At 45.3% G+C, this 15,210-nt stretch overlaps 1 long non-coding RNA gene across 1 annotated transcript; it reads right to left on the bottom strand.

Annotated features, from left to right (window-relative positions):
* Positions 1-11,779: 11,779 nt before the first annotated feature.
* Positions 11,780-13,728, bottom strand: LOC121358602. Its single transcript, XR_005955915.1, has 3 exons — positions 13,589-13,728; positions 12,397-12,741; positions 11,780-12,058 (listed from the first exon to the last, which is right to left on the bottom strand). It is a non-coding gene; the product is annotated as an uncharacterized LOC121358602 (long non-coding RNA).
* Positions 13,729-15,210: the final 1,482 nt, after the last annotated feature.

Raw genomic sequence — 15,210 nt, 5'->3', positions numbered from 1 at the left:
ACGATGATGGGGGAATAAAGTGTCATTTAAGCATTTTGGGATAGCCATGGGTATTTGATGTGAATCACAAATATTGTCCTTTCTTTGGTGAAGTAGAACTAATCCATCAAGCCCCTTAGCCTGAGATCAGGCTTAGGTGGCAGATCAGCTCTAGATAACTCAGAGACAGCTACAGAATTTTTACTGACCCCAGACTTATTTGGAAATTTAACTTATTCCTTAACAATGTTGTGTAAAATGACAACAAAGTCCTCTAACATCTTCCTGGGCTTCAACTCATATTTGCTAAAGGAACAAAAAAATTTAAACGCCGTCCCAGTAGCTGCTGGAGCAAGACTTCAGCTCAGGGCTTTCCTGGGTTTTAGGGAGCCTTTTCCCAGGGTGAATGAGAGACTAGGACACCATTTCTGCAGCCCTGAGTTCCTCCATGGGCACTGCAGCATACCTGTGCTGGTGGCTAGCACTAGCCCAGTGCCATCACACAGTCTGTGCTGGGCTCAGCCCAGACTCGGAGGCTCCACAGAGGAAATTTCTCTGCCTGCACAGTCACCAAAATGGTTCCCCTTGGCAGAGCAGAGCCCCAGCATCCCCCTAAAGCCCTGGAGAGCCTAACCAGACCTGTTCAGAGACATACTGCACTGGAGTTGCTCTTTCAAAGCTCAGAAGGGTTCACCCAACATCAGCGAGAGAGACAAAAAACCAAAATGTCCCATTTACCTCAGTGCTCCTGGCAGCTGAAAGCAGGGACACCCGTTATAGCTCTTTTTTTCATTTCTCCAGCTCTGGCTCCCAGCAGGGTTGTGTTCAGAGCTGTTTCTGCCAGTGCTTTGCATGCACTTTTAATCTGCCCCATCTGCACTTGGGGAGGTGCCGTTCAGCCGCCCTTCCCAACGCCGCGCCTGGCGGATTTATGCGTGTCGGCTCTGCGCTGCCGTGCTGCACTGTGCTGTTAACCTTCATTAAGATGTTTTAATAATTGAATAAACGATGTGCCAGACATGCAGTTTAACCTCAGAGTGTAACGAAACAGAGGACACGATATTAACTGCAGCCCTGGAACAAATATCACCATAAATACCACTAAGTAGGTATCACACAAAAACACCTGCCCTTGACATTAAAAATCATGCTCAGCCACACTGAGAGGGGAATACAATACATGATACATTACATCTTATCTGCATCTCAATGCTATTAAATGAGCATGGTTAATGCTTTAATAATCTGCCAGGGAACACTGTGGGCTCTACATCTGAGCTAACCCATAAAAGAGGAAACTCTCTCATCTGTTGCCTCGAGCAAGATGAAATACCATGGGCCTCCCTTGGCAGAGAGGGGGCTTTTTTGTGCAATGACACAGAGAGGGTTCAGGAGGAGTTCTGTCATTGGCGGTACTTCAAAGAGCGACATCAAATTAGGGCAGGAGGACAAACTCACAGAGATGCTCATTTGTCCCCGTGGAGGGAGGATAAGGGATCCCATGGGAAGCGAGGACAGGTTGGGAAAGCGTGTAAGAAATGAAGGATGGACAAAGGGCCTTTCCCAGGGTCTTGCACTGCAGATCTGTCTGTTGCTGAGCAGGTGGCCATCTCCCAAATCCCTGTTGGCACCTGATGGTCATCTCCCAAATCCCTGTTTTCACCTAATGGCCACAGGTGTTTCTGTCACCCATACATTTGTCTACTGTAAGCCCTTTGAAAATCTTTGGCTTCTACAGTTACAGGATGCAGCACAATCCCTTTCTGATCCACCCTGTAAAAAAATACTTCCTTGGTGTTTTACACCCTCCTAACCTCCTCCTGGACTCTGATGGGCATTAAGGAGACTTTTGTTGCCTTGCTGTACTCCACACCCTGCATGACTTCACATATCTCCTTCACACCCCTCTCCCAAGATTTCTCAGTATTCCAGTTTCTGACAGATCTTATCCTTTTAATCTCTAAGACTTTGCTCATCAGAAGCATTCAGAGCCTCCTTGCTTGGCCAGCTCCAAATCTAGGGAAGGTTGGGCAAAAAAACCCACTTTGGGATAGGGAGGGTTTCTCTGGATGTACACAGTGACCAGCAGGACGAGGACATTCAGCTTGCCAGAACTCACAGGCCAGGTTGGAGATTAGTTTTCCAGCTTTTAATTTATCTGTCTCACCCAGGATTTCATTGTTTTTCCCTCTTTAAATAAATATTTTTCTTGTGCTTATAATTTTTTGGGTAGTAATAAAACAGCTTCAAAGATCAAAAGCTCTTGGGGGGTCTTTCGGCACCTTCAAGGAATTAAAAAAAATGAGCTGGGTTAGAGGGGGCAGCCCTGCTTCCAAGCAGACTTGCAGGCACACATGTTTCCAAGTGATGCTTTCATTTAGAAAGAAAGCAAGGAAACCAACTTGAAAGTCAGTAATTTTCTAATTTTCTTCTATGGGATAAAAAAAAAATCTAATGAGGAGTTTTTGTTGGAAGATTTGGGAAGGCAAAATCCAGAGCCAAAGTGCAGGTATGATGCTTTCCTCATTTGCATTTGCACCTGCTAGCAATCAAACTGGATTTTGCTGGGATCTAACACTTCCTGATCCCAGTCATTTTACTGTGAAAGGAATTCCAGATGTGGAAATTTCCAAGTAAATTTTAAACTAAATTTCTAATTTCTAACTGAAATGACCTTTATCTGGGTCTATTTCTGGGAACCATTTCTGTTTATTTGCCCATTGCAAGGGCTACTGGTCCTGTGAAGGAAATCAGCAAAACTCAGCAGAAACAGTTGCAAGACTGAGCTGTAGAGGGAAAAAAAAAAAAAAAAAAAATCAGTGTCCCTTTGGGGAAAAGTGCTGGTGCCATTGAAATCCACATCAAAACTTCCAGTGAGTTTAATAAGGGCACGATTAGGCCCCATGCCTAGTTCTGCTGGCAAAGGAGAATTATCAGTAAAATGCTGAGGAGCCTCAATGGAGCCTGATTTCAGCAAGAAATGAACATGCAAGGCTCCCCCTTCTAGCTCTAATTTTGGGTACTGCAACATGTGATCCCAATCCAAACTGGGAAGCAGAAATCTACAAGTACAAAAGCCATTACTCTCTATGTTTAGAGAGTAGATGGCGTGTCTGAAGCAGAGATTTCGATCAAGCTGTGCTTACCCAAAGGAGATTTCTTCATGTTACAAGCCCTGGCAGATTTTCTGCTGGGACAGAATCACTTTCTACATAGTTTCTGGGCTACGTGGAAAGTCACACCCCACACTGGTTTTTCTGTCACCAGCACACAGAACAGCCAGTCCCAGTCCAGCTTTGCCTCCTACAGGATTCATTTTAGTGTGCTTAGGCTGAATTTTATCCCTTTCCATAGCATTCCTTCATGTCCTTATTCATCCTTTAGGAGCCTGGCCACACACCCTCCATGTTTTCCTCTGTGTCCAGGGAAGGGACAGCCAAGCTGGGCATCCCTGGTGGCATCCCTGGTGGCCCTGATGGATGCTGCAGGAGGTGAAACATGTACTGAAGGATGTTAGAAGATGGAAGAGAGCTGCTGTTCCCAGCCACATCTCCTGGGACCCCTCTGCTGGAAAGAGTCAGAGACCCACTCAGGCAAGAGAGCAGCCCCTGTTTATCTCTGAGAGAGTCTCCAGCACCATGTGGGGTGAAATAGGGAAAACAGACCACTCATTCAACCTGTCTGCAGGGGAGTTGAACGTGAAATTTAGGTTAAACAAACCGTGCAATGAAACGTCCTAGTTTCCCATTAACGGAAATCATAGCTGCAATCAGGAAGGATGAAGAACAGGGTCACATTTCCCCTTCTGGCACTTCCCTCTCTCACACCCACCCTCACACACCTCACAGATCCACAAACACCCAGTCTTTCTCCTCCTGCTACTCTCCCCTGTGCATTTATAAGGAAGATGTGCCCTGCAATGGGTGACCCACCACACCATGGCTGTGCCAGGGCCAATGACACAGAACAGTCCACTTGCCTTGGGACTGCCAGGGCTTTAAAAAATCATTCACAGCTGAGTATTTTATAACAGATTTAAAAGTTAAAATCCAGGTGAGAACAGGTCCTTCACATTGTCAGCCACTTCTGCAAGCCACTGACCACCCTGAGCATCCTCACCACCTTTCACAAGCCCCAGCTGCATCCCCTTCATCCCGTCCCTCTGTTCGACCAGACTTCACCTTTCAAAAAGCCACTCCAAAAAGCTTTGCATGCCTGAACCTAATTGTTTTATCAGAGCAAAGCTTGAATTACACTTTTAAAGTAGGGAACACTCAGCAGAAGAGAGGTTAAGGCATAGGGGGCTGCAGACCTCCCTCCCCACCAATGTCCCGATGGCGCCGGAAGCGTCCCGTGGTCACAGCCTTGCAGGATGTCCCAGATCCCACTGTGCCTGGCTCCACCTGGACAGCAAAGAGCCGCCCACACCGTGCTGGGAACAAGCTGAATTAAACAAACACCATCTGCCACTGCTGCTGTCAACCAGAAAGTGCTCGCCACACTGCAAACACTGATGGAGCCACGAAACGTCAGGAGGGTCAGCGAGATGACGCCGTGTTCACAAGCTCTAATCTTGTTACGTCTATGCCAGGTGGCTGAAAAGCTTTTATTGGGGTGGGAGACCTGCAATTCTCCATAAATGAGTTTCCAGAGGGGCATATTTTCTGTATTTCAACTTCTTGCCCTGCAATTCCTCGTGAAGGTCATTGGCTTTAGGCCATGGTGGTCTTAGGGAGAAAATCTGAGAGAAGCTGATTTAGTCAAATCTGTGAATGAGCTGGGGACCAAAACAGCTTATTTAGCTGTGGCAAAAATTGATAAAATTGTGCACTTCCACAAAGGAATGGAAAGGTTCAAATGACAACCTGTCATCTGTTATTCCATTTCCAAGCATTTGGAGAAACTGCAACCCCTGTCTTGCTCAAATACAGCAGGTGCAGGGCTTAGATGGATGAGGTGAGACTGCAAGAGCAGCTCAGACATCAAGTAACCAACCAGCCCTTTCTCCCCCAAGAAGAAAGGAACACAAGCTCCAAAGGCAAAGGATTCCCAGGCAATTCATCAATGAGCAGCAACTTTTATTGGTGATTGTTTATCTGGAGCCCAAATTCCCAGCCAGACTCAGATAACTCACACCTGCTGAAAAACAACAAAAAAACACCACCTTTGAAATTACAGAATCATTCAGGTTGGAAAAGATCAGACCATTGAGTCCAACCATTAACCAACACTGCCAGATTTGTCACTAAACCATCACCAAACCAACCTAAGCACCACATCTACAGCTTGTGTGAGACAGAGACAGCAATTCCCCCACCTCCTCAGGCAACCTGTCCCAATGCTTGCCCACCCTTCCAGTGAAGAAATGTAAAAATCCCAGAGAACCTTTTTGTTTTACAGGATGGCAAACCCACAAAGACATAGCCAGTGTCAAAGTGCAAACATGACTGAAGTTGGAAGGAACAAGTGTGTCCTGGTCACGTGGATCCATGGTAGTGGGACCTTCGTAACTGTTCATGGAGATATTTCTGCTCACAGCCTCCTGCATGGCCACAGGTCTCCTTGCAAGAGCTGGGAAGCACAAAATGTTCATTCCTTTCCCACTGAAGCCACTCATGGGGCATCTGGTGACAAACACCATCCCCTCTGCCCCTCTGGCTTCTGCTTCCATGGGTTTGAGGCACATTGGGTGGAGCACTTTGCTCAGCTTTCAGCCACTTGGATGGCTCTGTTCCTGCTCACTTTAAAGGACAATTTACCCACTGAGATGTGGTATTTGGCCTGCCATGAATTCACTTCTGCTGGTTTGGAATCAAAGCACATAGTGGGACTGTTCTCCAGCTCAGCTGGACTCTGAAGTGAAAACACCACAAACACCCCAAGTGCATAAACATCCTTCCCCCTGCCTGCCTCTTTCTAGGATGCCAAAGTCAGAGGGGGAGGCAAGACCTGGTGTGGAAAACAACTCTTTTTAATCATCCAATACTACATTTCTGAAAGCTTCAGTGGTGCTGTTCCATGTCAGCAACAGATCTGTTCAGCTGGGGTTACAGGAAGGTGTTTGTTTTCAGGGTACAAGGGCCCTTCTTCCTTCCAGCCAAATAGCTGCATCTAACAAAAACATTGCTGGTAAATCTTGTGTTAGCAGCTTATTCCTGATATAATCCAACCAGGTTTATTGTTGGCAGAATGAAGATTTCAGCAAGGCACAATATGATTTTATCAAAAGACCACACCTAATTTACTGCATGTAAAGTAGCATTCAATATTCCTTTTTCCACAGCAGAAACTAAACAAACAGGCACGCAGAGGAACAATTGAGATTTTTTTCCCCCTGATTGCCTTCTGTGTCCCAGAGGCTGAGTTCTGCCTTTTGTTATGAATGAGTTGACTTTTCCCAGACTGTCAACTCACAATCCTTTTTGACTTCACATCTTCCCTGAAAGCTCCCTGTGCAAAAGCTCTCCACCATTTCCTCAGGGAGCTCTTCCCAATATCAATATGCAAATGCTGAGATCACAAACCCCTTATTCCATCCACGTACTCCAGTAAAGACAATACAGAATACAAGCATCCCCTGCATCCTCATCTATAGTACCTGTCCTGTTACATCGGGGTCAGCCCCTTGTAGGAAAGGAATATTTTGTTAATTGCCCTGTTCATAATCTGCTGGAATAACCCTTTTCTTGCTAGGGAGCTGTATCTAACCTCTCTCCAGCAAATCCTACACTGCAGCTTGGTAGGAAAGGCCACATCTGGGTGCTTTTGTCACTTCACAAGAAGCATCATGTTACAGAGATGATTTATTTTGTCCCAGATAACAAACAGACACCCCATTACTGATACCTCTAACAACATGTTCACCCTCCTGAAAGCTACCAAGAAAACACTTGTAGATCATTGCTTCTGCATAAATCTCTTCATTTGGTAGCTCCATATAGCTTTCTCCTAAAAAGCCCCTGTGGCTCTTTAAAATGCTAATTAATCTGCAAATGGCTTTTTCTTTTTACATCAAACCACCACTTATACCTTCTTCTTATTCTCCTATAAATAGTAGAAGCTCCCAACAGGTAAATGGAAAAGTTTTCCTAGGTTTGTTACCTAACAGGCATAAACATCTTTCCCATCCCTTTTGCAGGCTGTATCCCATACCCAGAGGCTGGACATAAGCTGGACACTGCCAGAAGGCTGAGGAGCAGCCAGAGCCCTCAGGGTGCCTATTTCCACGTGGGTCAGGAGGGGTGTGTGCCCAGCACGGTGACTGCTGCCCCCCTGATGCAGTGCAGGTGTCTGTAACCATTTGGGATTGCTGTGACTCAGTGCAAGGTCCTCAGCCAGCTGATAGCATCATAGCACAAGGAGGGAAATAATTTCTGATTGCTACAAGGTACTGCAACAAAAGGCGTCTCAGGGCTCCTGTTCCATTTTGGCATCTGTTCCACACAGCATTACTCATCATCTACAGAGACCTCTTAGTCTATTAAGTGAGGAAGTGGAAGACTTAGCTTTTTCCAAACACTGTACCACGAGTGCAGCTTGAGGAATGAACACTCAGCCCAGCTCCCCTGTCCCCACCCAGCCTGTGCTCCCCTCCTCATGCCAAATACATTAACTCTGACAGAAAATATTTACCTGCATTAAATTTGGTGGGATCTAGGATCCCAGCCTCTAAAAGAGAAAAAGCCAAATATACATTAAACTATTATAGAGATGACTGCATGTCCTGCATCTTGGAGGCATGTAACATTCTCTCATTAAAATCTAAACATCAAATAAATTAATTGGATATAACAACAAAAGGAACTAAATGTGGTCTGTGTTTTTAAGGCATTCTAATTGAAACCAGGCCTGGATTTGTACTTCCTTTGTGGTCCAGGTGGGCACTCATCCTATGATCATAATGAAGGTGCTACAAAGGCTTTTCCCCAGCCCTGCAGCCCCTGTTCAAGATCACAGCAGCTTGCTGGGTTTGAGAGCTTTCTTCCTCTGGTTACACAATGCAGGGAGAGGAAGCAGGGGTTGTTATTGCTGCAGCCAGCTCAGGCTTTTGATAATATTAAACTGTTTAGGTTGGATCTGAAACCTGACTTTGTTGAGAACCATATGGTGCTTGAATGATGTTGTTGCCTTGCAAGTCTGCAGGGTGGAAAACAGGGCCAGATTCCACAATATCTGCAAATTACCAAAGCTGTGAATTTAATGAAGAGGGAAGAAAGATTAAAGAAGTTCTGCCTTTGGTGGCAAAGGTATTTCACAGGAATATCTAAGGGGGAGAGAAGAGGCTACTGCAGTAAATTACAGAGCATGCTCAGGTGTGGATTTAATTATGAGCAGTAAGAAAGAAGGATACTTCAATGAGCTCAGAGCCCACAAGCATTAAGCTGAGACCTCACCTCTCACAGGCTAAAGGGAACATCATCACCCTACATCTTCTTTATTAACTATAATAATCATCATACCTTTCAAAACTTTATTTGGTCATGATAATGCTCAATAGTGACCACCTGCAAGGTTTTAAGGTTTCCATTTTATTTTAACACTGCATTTCCTGCATCAGCCTTCTGTTCTTCATAGGTGAGACTCCACCCAGAGAGTGCACTGCACCAGAGGGATCTCAGTCAGGATCTGTGGGACCACAAAGTGCTCTCTCAAGTGTGCCTGCTATTTTCTGCCTCTTTGGCAGGGCTGTATGTAGGTGGTGAAGTGCCCCAGCATCCTTTAAGACGAAAAGTGTCACGTATGTGTTAAGTAATACTGTTAAATCAGGGAGGAAAATGTGCACTCAGAGAAAGCCTGAAAGCATGCCACACTGGCAGGAATCACCAATCCAGGCTTCCTGACAAGCAACAAGAACCATGGGATTGGTTTTCCCCAGTGCGCCCAGATCACGTGTTATTTTTCTGCTACATCAAGGACTTTTATTTAAAAAGAATTAGAAAACAATACAACAACAAACCAAAAAACACAAAGGTTTTTTGAAAGGCTCTTTAAAAATTCTCATTTAATTTATTCTATTCATCTCAGGAAAGGAAGAACTCGTGGAATAAATACCTTTGATGTAAGAAAGCCTCTATGACAGAACCGGAGCTGGCAGATGAATCCATTGCCTTCCTCGCCTGGATCATGGAAAAGCCCTCAGAAGGCTCTTACTAGAGGACAGAGATGAATTCCTGTAGCCCAAGTCTTCCAAGAGGTGCATAAAAATTGAAACTATTCAGTCTTATTGGCATCTACAGCCAACTCTGGCACTACAGCTGCTGAAAGCGGCAGCTCAAAAAGGATGCACCCATTCCTTCCAAAAAAAGTGCCCCCATTGCTGGGGCAAGTCCCATGACAAAACCCCATGGAAAAGATCCACCTCAGCCCAGCCCAGCCCAGGTGTTCTGCTCTGTCAGAGAACATTTTCAGCTTTCCAAAGGTGAACAGCTGGCATGGTGTAAACAGCACCCAAGAAGCCCAAGTGACGGACACCCCACAGCCTCCACGCTGTTCTACCACACCAGTTTGCAGTCCTTACTTTAAAAGTTGTGACTAACATTTAGGCTTGCTGCAGGTCAGGTTTCTTGTTTCCTTCCTTTTTGCAGCTACTTTTGGTACCTGAAGACCATCTGGAATAAAGGTCACCCTGCATTGCCCCAGGTGTGATTGCCCCATCTGAACTATAAGGGACAAGTTACCGTGGACCAGGTGGACACTCATCCTTTATTAACTCCATCATCCCTTTCTGTCCCTGGCTTTGTTTCCCACCATGCACTCAGTCTGAACTCAGCTCCATGCCAAGCAAACGAGATCATCTCATTGCCCTCTGCCCTTATGAGCTCCAGGTATCTCTTTTTCACACCAGACTTCCTAATATTTCAGAACTGTATTAATACCCACAGGCATCTCTTTTCCTGCTTCTATCCAAACAGGTTGAACTGGGCCCTCTTACTGGGAACTTCCATGATTCTACAGCCGTGCTGTCCCATCCCAGCACTCTTCCTTCCCTCTACGAAGTCACCCTCTTCTCCCCAGAAGATGCTCCAGGACTTTGTGTCAGGGACAACTCGTGCTGTCCCAGCTGTCACAAGCTCACTGACAACAAGTTAGACCTCATTTCAAGGCTAGCTCTTGAGGGACTTCCCCAGCAATTTCTTCCCAACACCTCCCCCCCCACCCAAAACTCACCTTTTAGCAAAATCCACTGGTTCTTCCTTTTAGACACTTTTATATCCCCTCACCTCCAGTTCTTGTATTATTCTTCCCCTGTCAGCTCACCTCACCATTTTTCACAAGGCACTATATTCACTTCACTGAATCCAGGTAGGAAATGCCATAGATCTAATCTACATCTAGAAAAATCCATTATTTTATCAAAGATATCAGGTTTATACATCACAGCCTGTCTTTGCTAGACTCAAGCTGCATTCTCTCCAATTTTCTATTAAACTTCATGCTTTATTTTTCATTTATATCCATGTAATTGGGGTCACAGCAATGGGCTTCCTTCTCTCCTTATATACAGACCTGTCTTTCCTGTACATTCAGTCCTCATCCACTTCCCCAGTTTGATGCACTGAAGAGCCACCATTGCTCCTGAATGTGCATTTTCCATGCTCTGGGATGGAGATTTCCTGCCTTGTTTCTGTCCCCTTGCCACCAGCCCAAGTGCACTCAAGTCTGAAATTGGCTCCTCTCATGAATGTGGTAATTTTGGCACCCACAGCCCCATTATCACTCCCCTACCTGGTTTTGCCTTAAATATTCACTTCACTGCCTTACTCACAACTGAGGCAAGGGATTTGACTTGTTTTCAGGCCACATTTAAGGTTATCTTTAGTATCAGCCTCAATCTCATTACACAGAAAACTTTTCTCCCTTCAATTTAACATTGAACAGAACCATATTTCTTTAAATTTTCTCAATAAAAACACTCTCTCACCTTGCTAGCAATGCCTGCTTATTTTGCCAGACATCAGCACATGTGCTGCTTCCCTGATGAGCCTCACCTCCAGGAAAAGGGCCAGGTAGTCTTTTTCTTCTAGACATCCAAAGGGACATCAACAGAGAATGGTTTCAATTTCTAGCTCTGTATCAAGAGCCTGAGTCAAACCACATCCAGCTAACCTTTGGGACACATTCCCTCCTTGTTGTAATCGCAGAACCACTGATTTCTATTTCCAATTTCTACTTCCAAATCAAATTTATAACAAGAAAGCCCCGAGGAGCCCCACGGTGAACAGCAGGTAATGAGTGAAAAAGACAAATAAAAGAGACACGATTCAAAATTACACTGTAGGGAAAGACCTGGGAGATCCCTCAAGCATCCAGAGGAAAGGTGGGCAGAGCCCATCTGTCTGCACCCCAGGCACCACCCTCGTAAAAGGCTGAGCTCCAAAAATACATGAGATCATTACAACCAGCAACTGAGCCCTTCTGCGGTGCCTGTGCATGCTGTACGGGGAAAAAAGTGCTTGTGTTAGCACCGCAGAGGTTTGCCAAGGAAAGAAACAACTGCTGGCAGCCTCAGCTCCTGAGCACGTCAAAGTGAGCGTTCAAGTCTTGTCAGAAAGACAAATTAGTGTCCAGATGGGCTAAATGTGGTCCATCTGAGTGAATGGAGCTGTTGCTGACTGATACCAGTTAGGAGGATGGCCCTCTGCCCAGCACGGGCATTCAGCTTTTGGGAACAAAACTGCTACAGGATGAATAACCTGGAAAAGTCTCCTGCGGTTTCAAAGTTGTTGTATTTTTATTTCTAAATGTTTGATGAGGACACAGTTTGTATGTTCTCCCCACCTTTGTCTAGGGCATGGGAGCAGCAGGTTTTGTCACATGTAGGGCTAACATTTTGCTTTGGCATCTGTGGTTCTGCAGGACAGCTATTTCCTCCCAGGCATTCCCAGTCTGTTTTCCAGGTCCTTTTAAGTCAGATGGTCAGAGCTGTGTCTGACAGAGTACTGGGATGGAGCTAACACTCCTCCACTAAATGCCAGCTGCCATGGCAGGGGGGGTGGAACTAGGTCATCTTTAAGGTTCTTTCCAATTCAAACCATTCTAAGGTGCTGTGATCCTGTGATTCTGGCTTTGGTCAACCTCACTGGAAAAAAAAAAAAAATTAATTTCACACCAAAACCCACAAAAGCCAAACCTCCATGCTTTGTGCAGGAGGGAAACTCCCAGCAGAGGTTCCTACCCAGTTTCTTCAGACCACCCGGCTTCCCTGCCAGCTGAAACATCCCGATAACAACTGCGACAGCCAGGAGAGTTTTTATCGGCTTTTTCCCCTGCTTTCCCATTGTTCCTAAAGACTTGCAAACGCTGTGGAAATTCCCGACATTTCAGTCTGACCACAAACCTTCTCTAAAGAGACTCTCACACAGTTTATTACGAATCCATTTTATGAAATGGATGTGATGGTAGCCTACTAATTAATACCTGGCAGGGATTAAGTGAGAGCAACTTCTACTGGCGCTGCCTCCCTGACTGGTCAGTTCTTCCATTCCTCTGTGCATCACTCACAGAATATCCTGAGCTGGGGGGGATCCACGAGGTTCATTTGAAGTCCAGCTCCTTGTCCTACACAGGACTGACTTAGAGAAACTGCAGATAGTGTTTGATCAAAAGATTCAGCAAATCCAGACCTCGATTTGGATGGCAGGGAAAAGGCTGGTTCTCCAGGAAGTGACCTTCCAAAAATCTTTACTGAGGGTTTTACTCAGCTGAACATCTGGCAAATGTGGAACTTTCACTGGCTGATTTCATACAAAACAGCTTTTAAGCCTGCAGAAAGGAGAGGGGAGTGAGCAGAATTAAATAACAGCTATTAAAAGTAAAATAATATTGCCTTTCATACCTCTTTTCCATTTTTCCTGCCTCTTTTTTTCCCCCCTCACTGCTTTGGCAGGTGTATTTGATGTGCTAAATCCATCCCTGGTGGTACTATACCAAACCATCATTTATATGTCAGGAGAAGAGTAAATTTTGTCAGTAAATAGGGCACAATTATATCCATCTGTGTTCCTGACATGCATCAGGTGAAGACCTGCTTAGAAAAGTGGATATAACCACTGAAATGAGAGAGCCTACAAAGTATTTACCTTATGAAAAGCAGAATGACTTCTCCAAATAACATTTCCTTTATGCAGTGAAAAAGCATCTTTTGTCTTCACAACAAAGCAACACAAAAACAATATCTCTGGAACCATTTTTAAGCAAAACACTCATTGCAGCTGGTTAGAGGGATAATCTGCTGTGATTTAGCTGCAGCTCAAAATTTACTCTAAGGCCCTGGCCTTTTTAATACATGATAATATTCATATAAACATAGCTCTGCTTCTAATGGGCACCTGTGAGACTGATTTACCAAAAATAAGAGTTTGCATTAGGACTCAGCTATGATGAATTCATATGGAAATAGTTTAACACATGTTAGAGGATTTGGCCAGGGAGTATAAACAACAGCATGTGGATGAGGAAGAAGTCACAGCACTAGGAATAAATTATGAGCTGCACAGTTGTAATGGCTATTCCACACCTCAGAAGATGCTCCTCACATAATTTCCAATTACAAATGCATTTATAAAACATCTGATTGGGTTAGAGTTGGTTAAAGGAATACTGTACTTACTGGGAAGTCTAATGCGAAACCAACACCGGGAGAAAAGGGATTTGTATTAGGAAATGCTGCAGGTTTTACTGTGAAGGTGCTGAGGCCCTGGCACAGGTTGCCCAGAGAAGCTCTGGATGTCCCTCCTTGGAAGTGCTCAAGGCCAGGCTGGACAGGGCTTGGAACAACTTGATCTAGTGGAAGGCCCCTGCCCATGTCAGGGGAGTTGAAAGTGGATGATCTTGAGGTTCCCTTCCAGCCCAAACCATTCTGTGATTCCACGAAGTGCCATTAAAATACCACACAGTGCTTCAGCTGGAACACTTCATTAGCCCAGTTTAAAGTGTTAGTGAATCTCTTTTTGTAGCGCAAAGAATGTTTCACCAATAGAGGACCCATTTCCAAACTTCATCCCGCACTGGGACTCTGATAGTCTCAACTTTCAAACTAAGAACAATCCCAGTGAAGGACTGGATCCTGCACAGTGCTTCCCTTCCTCCCGCCACGCCGTTGGGTGGTTTGTTTTCCTTACACTCCCTCAGCCCTCCCTCTCTTTGGGCCTCCACCACCATACGGGCAATCTCACGGCTCTTGGCTTGCAGGATGCTATTTCTGGAAACACCATCTTGCAGAGAGCCGTGGAAGTTATGATTCATACATTTCATAGGAGCAGAAGTGTGAGTGAATTTGGGCAGGTGGCGGGGTGGCACCACGAGCGTGAGGTGGCATGACAGATGTCAGCAGCCAGGAAAGTGTGCTCCAGAGGTGCAAGACATGAAGAGTTACAAGTTCCTGGGGAGTTGTATCCACTTACATCAGACTTGGGAAACTGGGCATCATAAGCATGCTGACGTTCAATGTTTTGCCTGCCATTTTTGCAGCTTATGTCACAAGAAACTGCTGTGTCCCGGCTGTCTTCTGTGTCTGAAATGTCTCTTTTTGGCTTCTGTTTGTCTCTCAATTCCACCTTCATCTCCTCTGTCACTCCTTCCCTCACCACTGCTCAGGCAGGACCAAGACATTACACCATTTCCCCTGCAGCTTTCCCCCTCTCCAGCCTCAGCCATCCCTCCTGCTGCCCCTCTAGACTGGAACTTTCTCCTCTCCCTCTCTCCTACACAATCACCTTCTAGAATGCAGTTCCTTCCCAAGATCTCTTGCTTTCTTTCCCTTCAGATCCAGTCATTTTAACCAATTTATTGTAAAGATGCTTAATTAGGCAATCACAGCCCAAACAGCAGCAAGAAAGGCTTCATAATACTGCATGGTCCAAGGCATTTCAATTCCGAAATATTGTCTGACATGATAAACTCTTTAGCAGCCCTTTCCCAAAACTTGTACTGCAAATTTTTGAAGTTTGTAATAGATCACAGCTTCCACTAAAGCCAGAGCACAGCCAAGCCTCAGAAAGGTGTTGGCCCAGCTCTGCAGCTGCTTTCCAAACCATCCATCTTCACCTCCTGCTTTGTGCTGCAAACAGAGCTTTGAAACTTCTATTCCAAACCATTCTCAAAGGACCCTCTTATTCTGAGGAACTAAATAAGCAGTCTTAATAGTCTTCTTATATGCTGGGAAGAACGGATGCTCCTCTGTGAGCCAGGGGAGAGAAAACAACTCCTCTGAGAGCAGCAAAACCCTATCCA

This window comes from Pyrgilauda ruficollis, unplaced genomic scaffold (genome assembly GCF_017590135.1).
Source record: "Pyrgilauda ruficollis isolate IOZ18807 unplaced genomic scaffold, ASM1759013v1 scaffold110, whole genome shotgun sequence".
In the NCBI taxonomy this organism is placed as follows: Eukaryota; Metazoa; Chordata; class Aves; order Passeriformes; family Passeridae; genus Pyrgilauda; species Pyrgilauda ruficollis.
Note: the sequence above shows the minus strand (reverse complement) of the source record. Positions and strands in the feature narration are given on the sequence as shown.